The sequence below is a fragment of the Polypterus senegalus genome, chromosome 3 (genome assembly GCF_016835505.1).
Source record: "Polypterus senegalus isolate Bchr_013 chromosome 3, ASM1683550v1, whole genome shotgun sequence".
In the NCBI taxonomy this organism is placed as follows: domain Eukaryota; kingdom Metazoa; phylum Chordata; class Cladistia; order Polypteriformes; family Polypteridae; genus Polypterus; species Polypterus senegalus.
This window is the reverse complement of record NC_053156.1, coordinates 56,265,138-56,276,638: the sequence shown is the minus strand read 5'-3', so window position 1 is coordinate 56,276,638 and position 11,501 is coordinate 56,265,138. Positions and strand designations below refer to the sequence as shown.

At 38.7% G+C, this 11,501-nt stretch overlaps 1 protein-coding gene across 1 annotated transcript in view; it reads left to right on the top strand.

Moving 5' to 3' along the window:
• The first annotated feature begins 341 nt into the window (after positions 1 to 341).
• The window catches only part of ikzf4 (IKAROS family zinc finger 4), a 109,061-nt gene continuing 97,901 nt past the window's right edge, over positions 342 to 11,501 (top strand). The window contains exon 1 of the mRNA XM_039747250.1: positions 342 to 916. The gene's annotated coding sequence lies outside the window, so the exon portion shown is untranslated. The remainder of the gene's footprint in view (positions 917 to 11,501) is intronic.

Below are 11,501 nucleotides of genomic sequence, written 5' to 3'. Positions count from 1 at the left end.
GGTCCAAGTTGCATACGTCCTAAATGGGAACAACTTTTTAAACCCTGTTTTGGATTTACCTCCAGACATTCCTGGGATTACGTAGAAGTGACGACAACATTCCAAATCACTTAGCTTTTCTGATTTAAATACATTCCTCAGCACTGGAAATCACCTAAATGAAAGAGGCATATAAAACTGCATTGGGAGCAAAGGAGGAGCCAACCGTGGGCATATACCGTCGCTGTACACTGAGGCACTCAGCACATAATTGAGCTGGCAAATTTAGAGTTCCCAGTTAATCATTACATGTGTGTTGGAGAAAATGTAAATGTAAACTCGGGGCGAAAGTTCGCACAGTCTGCAACGGATCGAATCCAATGTCCCTGAGGCGTCACATTTGCTTGAAGCATATGTTCTATCGATATACTGCAATTGCCATCTTTATTAACCTCAAGATAAATATAAAAATAAGATGCATCGATTTTTTACTCATAACGTCAAAGATTCGCATCGAATGAACAGCAATACTCAAAACAGTCGTTCATTTCTTACATTTATAGCGTTACCGAAGAAACTGCATTCCATCCTATTTCTCTCTTTGTTCATTTGTACTTGACTTGTAAGCACTATATACAACATACTGGCGCACGTAACAGTATTAAATAGCCGCACTATATAACATTTTTGATACTCGGAGTTTCAGCGAGTCTATCAGTCTTTCGTATCCCCCTCCCTTGCGCCTACTCATCGATCGACTTTTCCCACTCGACACGCCGCACTGCCTCTCAATCGACGAGTCGGCTCTCTGTAGCCGCCCTGTCTCCCGGTCAGACCGGAAGCCGCTCGGTACAGGTGAAGCTGTTGGAGATGCTGCCGTCGGCGGCGGGGAGACGACGAATTGAGACACCGAGCTAAATCGCGACGGGCACGACAGGTAAGGAACTGAGGCGCGGGGACGTGGAGGCAGCTCTGCCAAGTATTACGAAGTGCCGAGAGACGTGTGTCATTACGCTTTGCACACCCCGGACCAACTGCGGACCTCAGCAGTGACCCCGAGTCCGCGAGCAGGGGAACAGGGCCGGAAAGGGTGCCAGGTGTTTGTGTGGAAACAGGCGGCTGCGCGTGTGTGCCAGCGCGCGCTTCAGAACGTGGAGTTCTATGCAGGGAGAGACACCTGTTTGTGTGTGGCGTCCTGTTGTCATGGTGCTCATGTGTATGGGTGGCACCCTAGTGTCAGTGCAGTTGTGTCTGGATGGCACGGTCATGCCAGGGTTAAATGCATTCGGGATGTGTCAAGGAGTCATTTGTGTCTTGGTGGCAGCCTGTCCAAGTCTGTGGATGTGTTTGTCTGCTTAGCACTTAAACGTCATAATACACGTAACAGTCTGGTATGCCGAATGTCACGCCAGTGGCAGAGTGGACAGGTGTCTGGGTGGCTCCTTTGTTCCAAGTGTTGCATGTGTGTGGGAGTAAGTGAGTGCTGTTCAGTCTGAGCTGCAGCCTTCTGCCAGAAGCGTCAAGAGTTCATTCTACGCTTGGACAGAACTTTATTTTTAATCCTTAATATCATTTAATGGACTATTCTCTACCTTCTTAAATGGCTCACAACTCTGATCAGACTGACAGAGTCAAATTGTTGTTTGGTAATTAACATAAAAGATTAGAAAAAGCAACAAGTCAGTAATATAAAACCTATGGAGTCAAAGGTAGCATATTTCTAGGTGGTGCATTGATGACAGAATTCTTTCATGTCTTTCTTTTTCAGAGTCAAAATTACATTTAGTGGCCAAGTATGCTTGCATATAATGACTTTGACTATTTGTCTGTGTGTGTATGATGAGTCTCCAATTACAGTTACATGCCAGACGTACACACAATTGATGAGTACACACCTGAGATAATACAAGATAAAGAATGCAAACATGCACACAAAATTCAAGGCAGTGCAGGAAATATTAATTAAGCATTAGTTATATATATATACAAATATTGCAAGATGTGAGGCTTTGAGCTTGTACTCAGACTGAGGAAAGACAGTTGAATTAACCTTTTGTGAGTCTGATAGTCTGTGAAAAGAAACAGTTCTTATATGTGTTTGTTTTAGTGTAGTTTAGTCTGCTATTCTTGGCTGATGGGAGAAGTTCAAAGTGGTCTGGATGTGAAGGGTCACTGATGATATTTCCTGATTACTTCATGACTCTGGATTAGTATGATGGGGAGACCAATGCCAGTGATCAATTCAGCTGACTTGACTATCCCGTGTATCCATTTTACTCTGTCCATCTCATGTTTAGTTGCTGATCCAAACAACACTGTAATGGATGAGCTCAGGACAGACTTGATGATTGCTGTATCGATTTAAATCAGTGCCTCTCATGTTAGAATGAACTCCCTCAGCTGTTGCAGGAGGTACATCTACAGCTATGCTTTTTTATGATTGAATCTTTGTTGGTTTTTCATGCCAAGTCCTTGGTGATTATCAATCTCAGAAACGTGAAGTGTTTCACAACTGAGACATTATTGTTAAGTATGGAGAGAGCAGGTAAAATTGGGGAGGCCCTCATGAAGTGTATTGCAATCACCACAGTTTTCAGTGTGTCTAGCTCCATATTGTTCTGACTACATCAAAGGGCAAGCTGGATACAGGGTCTAAGGATAAGAATCCATATTCATATTGAGGATATTATTTATGCTGATTTTCATGTCACCAAGTTGCCAACACACTTTATCTATGTCTCAGTAGCTTTTACAGTACTCTTGAGTGTACTTTTCTGTCACTGGCACTGTGGTGTTACAGATCATTTCATGTAAATATGTCTGATTGATTCAGTGTAGACAGTATATTCTTAGGTATGGATGGTTCCCAGTGCCAATATGTTCTTGAGACTGGGTAATATTTTCGGTAGTAAGTAATGCATGTATCAACATGGACTCTCTTGTCGGGTTTATACACAGTTCACTTTTGTGTGAGTTGTATGCAACAACTGAAGTAGCATCTGTGGTTGTGTGGTGTTTAGAATAGTCTTTTTTAGTTTGAAAAGTCTCCTAAATAAGTTTGGATTTTCTTTGACTACTTTGTTTTTTGTGCATTAACCTTAGCATATGCAAATTAGGGTGATTAATGACTTTAAATTGGACCAATATGATGGTGTGTAAATGAATGTCTTTTCTGATGAAATAGGTGCCAGGAGATCATTCCGGCCTTGTTTTTTATGCTTCCACAATAGGCTGCTGTTCCCCCTAACTCTGTATTGACATGACTGGGTTCAGTTAATGAGTGAATGAGAGAATATAATGCACCAATATTTTGGGGACATCAGAAAAAGTGCAATGTAGTTGTGTCTTTTCTTGTCTTTATGGGATTTTCTGCTTTTCAGAGTGGAATCCTAACCTAAGGTAAGGTTGACCGCTATGTGTAGAATATTGAAGCACATGACTATGTCTGAGTTACTGCTATTCCATGTACCTCAAATCACTATTCAATGTGCGCCAGCCTTGAGATTCATATGCTGTAATATTTTACATGTTGTGTCAGAGCATGATAACCTATGTTTTTTTTCTTGTTTTTATTTTCTAACATGGATAAGAGACCATTTGTTGATGTTATTATCACTTGTGTGTAACAATGACATTTAAATATTTTACATTTTAAATTATATAGCGTATACAGCACAAAAGAATATTTTCTAACCATTGTTCATTTCAAAAAAGCAGTTTTTTAAAATTAATTATTGAAGAGTATCATGTCGAAGATTTTTATATTTTGCCCACACAGAAACATACAACTGGCGTTGGTGGTCTTTGCACTTCAAAGTGGAAACACACATTTTCTTGTTAAAAGTGAGAAAAGCCCACATTACCAAGTTATGAGGCATTCTTGCTTTTAACCTTCTTTCTCTCTGTTTGACTTTATTTCTTCATTTATGCAAGGAATTTCTTGAAAAGCTTGTCATTCATTTTCTAAATCATGGGCTTGAGCTTCTGTGTATTTGGGATTTTGTTTTACTTTTGTTCAAATTGCTGACTATACTTAAAAGCCTAATTGGAACTGAGTAGTACTTGCCTGATAAGAAAATGGGAGATAAAATGCTTTTTTTTTTTACTTTCATTGATATTTGTGCAAAAGTTTATAATATTTTAATTATACATTGAAATTCATTCAGACATATGTTATTACATCTTGTTCTGATCAGATAAAATGATATCCAAAAGGTCAATGCTTGAGAATGCCTAATTAATTCAGGACAACTTTCTGTCAGATTCTAAAGACATTCTTAACCATTCTTTGTAAAATTAATTCAATTATTTATACTTGTAAGTAAAATAAAGCATTCTTTCCAGCCTTGCTTAAGATAGATTAGAATACAGACGAAGAAGATTGCACAGCATGCTAGCAGTGTGTTGTAAAATATCACAATACATTGTTCATTAAGCAGTTATTGTCCCATGAAATGATGCCTCATACTGAGCTATTGGTAGATTAGGGATTAGTATGACTCTATGACTGCTTAATATACAGGGTGGGCCATTTATATGGATACACCTTAATAAAATGGGAATGGTTGGTGATATTAACTTCCTGTTTGTGGCACATTAGTATATGTGAGGGGGGAAACTTTTCAAGATGGTTTTAACGTAACTTCATTCTTTCATGAGTTATTTACAAGTTTCTGACCACTTATAAAATGTGTTCAATGTACTGCCCATTGTGTTGGATTATCAATGCAACCCTCTTCTCCCACTCTTCACACACTGATAGCAACACCGCAGAAGAAATGCTAGCACAGGCTTCCAGTATCCGTAGTTTCAGGTGCTGCACATCTCATATCTTCACAGCATAGACAATTGCCTTCAGATGACCCCAAAGATAAAAGTCTAAGGGGGTCAGATCGGGAGACCTTGGGGGCCATTCAGCTGGCCCACGACGACGAATCCACTTTCCAGGAAACTGTTCATCTAGGAATGCTCGGACCTGACACCCATAATGTGGTGGTGCACCATCTTGCTGAAAAAACTCAGGGAACGTGCCAGCTTCAGTGCATAAAGAGGGAAACACATCATCATGTAGCAATTTCGCATATCCAGTGGCCTTGAGGTTTCCATTGATGAAGAATGGCCCCACTATCTTTGTACCCCATATACCACACCATACCATCTTTTTTTTTGTTCCAACAGTCTTGGAGGGATCTATCCAATGTGGGTTAGTGTCAGACCAATAGCGGTGGTTTTGTTTGTTAACTTCACCATTCACATAAAAGTTTGCCTCATCACTGAACAAAATCTTCTGCGTAAACTGAGGGTCCTGTTCCAATTTTTGTTTTGCCCATTCAGCAAATTCAGTGCACCGATCTGGGTCATCCTCATTGAGGTGCTGCAGTAGCTGGAGTTTGTAAGGGTGCCATTTGTAAGTAGCTAATATCCGCCGAAAGGATGTTCGGCTAATGCCACTCTCCAGTGATATGCGGCGAGTGCTACGCTGTGGGCTCTTGCTGAATGAAGCTAGGACAGCCACCGATGTTTCTTCATTAGTGACAGTTTTCATGCGTCCACATTTTGGCAAATCCAACACTGAACCAGTTTCACGAAACTTAGCAAGCAGTTTGCTAAGTGTAGCATGGGAGATGGGTGGTCTCGTAGGGTGTCTTGCATTGAAATCTGCTGCAATGACCCGGTTACTGCGTTCACCAGACATCAACATAATTTCTATCCGCTCCTCACGTGTTAACCTCTGTGACATGTCAATGGCTGTAAACAAAGAGAAACTTGTAAATAACTCATGAAAGAATAAAGTTACGTTAAAACCAAGTACACCATTGTTTTTCTTGTGAAATTCCCAATAAGTTTGATGTGTCACATGACCCTCTTCCTATTGAAAAAACAAAAGTTGGATCCAAAATGGCCGACTTCCAAATGGCCACCATGGTCACCACCCATCTTGAAAAGTTTCCCCCCTCACATATACTAATGTGCCACAAACAGGAAGTTAATATCACCAACCATTCCCATTTTATTAAGGTGTATCCATATAAATGGCCCACCCTGTATATAAGAAAATATAATTCCATTGAGTTCTGCACAAATAACGTTTTTAAAACATGAAGCAGGTGCGTGGCGACATTGCTCTCATTTAGGATCTTGGTCAGGATATACTGTATTTTGAATAGTCTTTGATAAGAAAGATGTATGTGATATACAATTTTCTGTTAAATTGGACAATTTTTTTACAAACTTAGGTTGTATTTTATTGAAATTCATTTTATTCTGAAAATGAAATTGAAGAATGGAATATAGTTAAAGTTTATTAGTTTTTTCCTTTTATTGCTACTCATTCTGAAATTAAATCCCATGTGAATATTTTTTATATGCTACTGTATATGGTACATCTAAGTTTTTTATAGCCCGTCACATGATGCAGTTGTGGAAAGAAACTGAATTGGTAGTCGTGATACAACAATAACTTATTTTTGTATTGAACTCTTTGATTTTGTTCAGAGCATTAAAATGACTGGCAAACAAGAAACTGTCAGTTAATATGTTGAGTGAAATACGCTTGGAAGTGGTAGGCCAAAAGCTTGTTTACAATATAGGAAAGGGAAATCATTCTGTAATATTGCCTTTTTGAGAAATTAAAAGAAGTTTGTTAATGGTATCAATCAGCGATAACAGTGATTTTCTGTACATTTATTTTCCTTTTGTGTCAATTGTAAAATTTAAATAACTTCAATAATGTGGTCAGGAGCAAATGTTTTTCTGTGATATATCTTCTATACCCAATATTGGATTTGTGTATTTGCATTTATTGGTAATAATCTACTGTATTATTCTGCCACCATCATAATTCCATATAGATCTTTAAATAACTTATTAATAGAAATATATTATTAAGGTTGTATTTTTGTACATTGCCCCATGGACTAATCCAAAAATGAGAAGTCAGTCTCCTGATATGGGTTACCTCTTCTTTTTTGGTGTGCATTTTTGCTTGCAGGCAGCACTGTGGTGCAGTGGGAAGTGCTGCCACCTCATGGACTCAGAATGCCATTAATTAATTAATTAATAGTTATAATCCAAATAACCAAAGAAGTCTTGATTTCCCAGTAGATTAGTTTTTTCACTGTTTTACTTAGTTATTGAAAGAGGAGAAACATGTAGCTAATGAACATAATAAAGTGGATAATTTAGTCTGCCTTATCATGTTGTGTAATTTTTCACAAACTGAATCTGGTTTGTGAGATTTGTAAAAAGTCTTGATTGATTTACTGTGAGACTTTTCAGTTTTTTGTTGCCTACCTTCTTGGAAGATATTAATATGGTACTTGTTATTCATTTTGCTACTTTTAAATCTTTTTTTAATTCACTGTACCATTTTGTTATGTGCAGCTGTGTTCTTTTCTTCCAAGCTGTTTGATATTCACATTATCTATATACTTAAGAGTTTCCAAGTTGAATCGAATGTTTTATCAGCCCAAACATCAATGTGCACATTTAGTTTTCTGTCCATCTCACTCAACTCCATTTTGTGCCATTTTACCAAAATAAAAAAAAAAAATTACCTAAAGAAAGAGGTTTAAAATAGGTGTGTTAAGCTACAATAAATTTTATAAAAGATTTATATAAAGAATAAAAAATGTGTAGACATTTTCATAGAATTTGTAAATGATTTCAGGCACTCATAATTGGTACATTCAATTTTCAGTTTATTCTTTAGAGCACTGGAAGGTCATATACACCACACTATGCATCTGGAATGTCTGAAAGCATGACAGGAAAATTCCACTAGCTATTTTATATTTTATGGTAATGTTGCTAATTCACTTTTAAAAGTTGGGAGGTAGGATTTCAAAGGTGCAGCATGTATTCTCTTGCTTGTTATTAAGATGCATTCACTTTTCCCATTTTTGCCTTCTTGCTTTATACTCTCTGTCTTTGTGCTAGAAGCAAGATCATGGTAGACATGAAGAAGGCAATAAAGTGGCTTTTGACATATGTTTCATTTTGCGTGTTCCTGTTTGTTTTTAGCCCTACAGCCTCATTTTAACTTAAAAAAAGTAAAACGGAATTTGAATAGCGGTCTTTGGTGAAGTTTATTAAGCCAAATACTTACTTACATTTTCATTCTCTTTTACGTAGTGCACATTCTGTATTTATCCTCGGACATATTTTGTACAATAACTAATAGGTACTGCTTACTGTCTATATTAAAAATAAAAATTAAAAAATTATTGTATCTGTACTTTTGAATTAGAATATTTTTACTTATTTTGGAATTTTTATTGTATGTATAGTTCATGGATGCAATTGACTCGAACTATGTTGAATTGGATTTACTTTTATGGACTTTGCCTTGACTGGGTTTGCAGCCTCGGGGACAACCGAATCTTTCTGTGGTGCACTGGTTGAGCCCTATGGACATTTCTTTGCACCGTGATGATTTGTGAGCTGGGAATGGTCTGTCTGTGTTGATTATATTTTATACACCTGGCTGTTCTCGATTCCTTCTGTACGTGCTTAATGTCTAAGAAATGATCTGCGGTTTACACCTAGCTGGATGCGGCTCTGGGCGATCCCGCCTGTAATACCCAGCGTTATATGTATGTGGCTGTATGTTGGAACCTCCGAATTTTGGTATCTTCATGTACATTTTGTAATATCTCCTACTACGCTTTTTCTGCTGCTTGCCGCTCATCTGCGCCTCCTGTCTCACCGTCTCTGCTGTGCTGTGCTACTTCTCTGCTATTATCAGATAAGTATTGCTCTCTACTATGATAAAATACTGCTGTGACAAACTCCTTCATATTAAACAGTTTGTCCAGAGCAATTGGTCAGACTGGAATGTCTGAAAAGACAATGGTATTTACATCGCGGGTCAGGTCGCCGCCACAGCTGGGCTGCAAGTGAAAAGTTTACCAGCAGTATTTGCTCAGCAATATGCCATCCTACTCACGGCTTTGGAAATAGGAGTGTCAGTGTGCCAAATCTGCAATATGTTAAAATAAACTCTGGTCATGGATCTGCGCATAACAAACCCACATCTAACAGCTAATATTGCACTGTTTAACTCAAAATCTCTCAATAGCAAAGCACTGGTGCTATCAGAATTTGTTACAGACTCAAACCTTGACTGGCTATGCTTAACAGAAAATTGGCAAAAACCAGATGATTTTATATCTGTCATGGAGGTGACCCTGCCCGGATACATTCACTTCACGGAGCCTTGCAGCTCAAGACAAGGCGGAGGAGTCGCAGTAATTGCTAAATTGAACTTAGACATCAAAAGAATCCCCATTGATGGTCCATTGTCTTTCGAGTGTCTGGCTCTTAAGCTAATAACAAAAATATAATTTTTTTTATCTGATCTCACTGAATTTTTAACCCACTTAAGTTCACTTTCCCAGAGAGTCATTCTTCTTGGTGATTTCAACCTCCATATTGACATTACTACATGTAAACTGAGAAATGAATTCCTATTCTTACTGGACTGTTAGGACATGGTGCAGCATATTGATTTTCTCACCCACTAAGGTGGTCATATACTGGACTTGATCTGTACATCTGGATTATCTATTGGCAACACTTATAGCATTGATTTGGGACTCTCTGACCATAAAGCAGTGCTTTTCACTGTTTCATTACCTCTCCCTCTTCTTTCCTGTAAATGTCAAATTTCTTTCTGAAACCTTAAAAATATCTGTCCCTCTGTTCTTGTTGACCACTATAACTCAGCCCTTCATTCAGCACTCGATAAAACAGCTCTTTTAAAACATAAGGAGGTTTCCTTTAAGTGTTCAGCTCCATGGTATAATTCAGAGCTACGATCTATAAAAGCAGCTGGCCGACGCCTTGAGAGAATGTCATGTAAGACTGGCCTCACTGTTCACATCCAGGCTTTCTCTGACCATCAAAGGGCTTACAGGGATGCACTAACTGCAGCCAAGAACGCACATTATGGCAGAATAATAGAAAGTGGCCATGAAAACCCAAGGGTTTTGTTCTCTGTAGTTAATAAATTACTTCAACCTGCATCTAGTCCAATTACCTCCTCTGCTGAAGTCTGTGAAAAATTCCTCCACTTTTTCCGCAATAAAATTAAAGATCTAAATAATTCAACTAAAATAAATCCATCATCCATTTATAGTCTACCCCGTTTTCCCACTCCATCCATCTCCTTTTCTAAATTTTCACCAGTCACATCGGCATTGTTAATGACCTGCTTTGTAAGATGAGGCCAACTACTTGTGTACTGGACCCCATCCCCACCACACTTCTTAAATCCTGCCTTCATGCCATTTTCCCGACTGTTACGACAATAATCAATACATCCCTCGACACTGGGTTTGTGCCAGCCACTTTTAAAATCACTTCTGTAACCCCCATGTTAAAGTCAGGTGGTGACGATCTTAACAATTTTCGGCCCATTTCCCACTTACCTTTTCTGTCAAAAGTTCTTGAGTGTGTTGTAGCACAGCTGTGAAACTGTTCTTCTTTGGGTAACCAATGATTTTCTTATGGCAGCAGACTCTGGACAAACCAACATATTAATTCTATTAGACCTCAGTGCAGCATTTGACACTGTCAGACATGACATTCTACTGTCCAGAATGGAGAACATGCTGGGTATCTCTGGCACTGCCCTCCATTGGTTCAAGTCCTATCTGACTGATTGGCAAGAGTTTGTTAGTGTTGGCAACATCAGATCCAGCTCAACATCAGTCACACAAGGAGTTCCTCAGGGTTCTGTCCTTGGCCCTCTTCTCTTCTGTATTTAAACCTGGATGGAGCAGAACTCTTTAAAATTAAATTGCAACAAAACTGAACTCCTGCAAATTGGCACTTGAGATCTTGACGGTGATCTCATCAGACCTTCTTCTGATGCAAGGAATCTTGGTATAATTTTTGATTCCTCCCTTTCTTATTCCGCCCACATAAACCACATTAAGAAACTTTCTTACTTTCACCTCCATAACATATCCCGTGTTCGCTCATTCCTCTCCTTTTCTAATGCTGAGAAACTTGTCCATGCTTTTATCACATCCCGCATCGATTATTGTAACTCGCTGCTGGCAGGTGCCCCTTCTAATCTTCTATCACAGCTCCAGTTGATTCAAAACTCTGCTGCAAGAGTCCTTACTCGAACCAGCAACAGTGAGCACATCACACCCATCCTGCTTCTTCTTCATTGGCTCCCTGTGTCTTACAGGATTGAATATAAAATTCTATTAATAACCTATAAAGCTTTAAATGGCCTTGCACCGGACTACATAAGTGACCTTCTAAATCACTATGCTCTTGTTTGCCTCTGATTCTGGTAATCTTGTTGTGCCTCACACTAACCTGCACTCTATGGGTAATAGTGCCTTCAGCTCCATAGCACCCAGACTTTGGAAACACATCCCGACATTAATTAGATCAGCTGACTCCATTCATTCTTTTAAAAAACAACTTAAAACTCATCTATTTAGGAAGGCTTTTAACTTAACTTAACATTCTGCCCTTTCTTTCAGTTTACCTCTGTTCAGGTG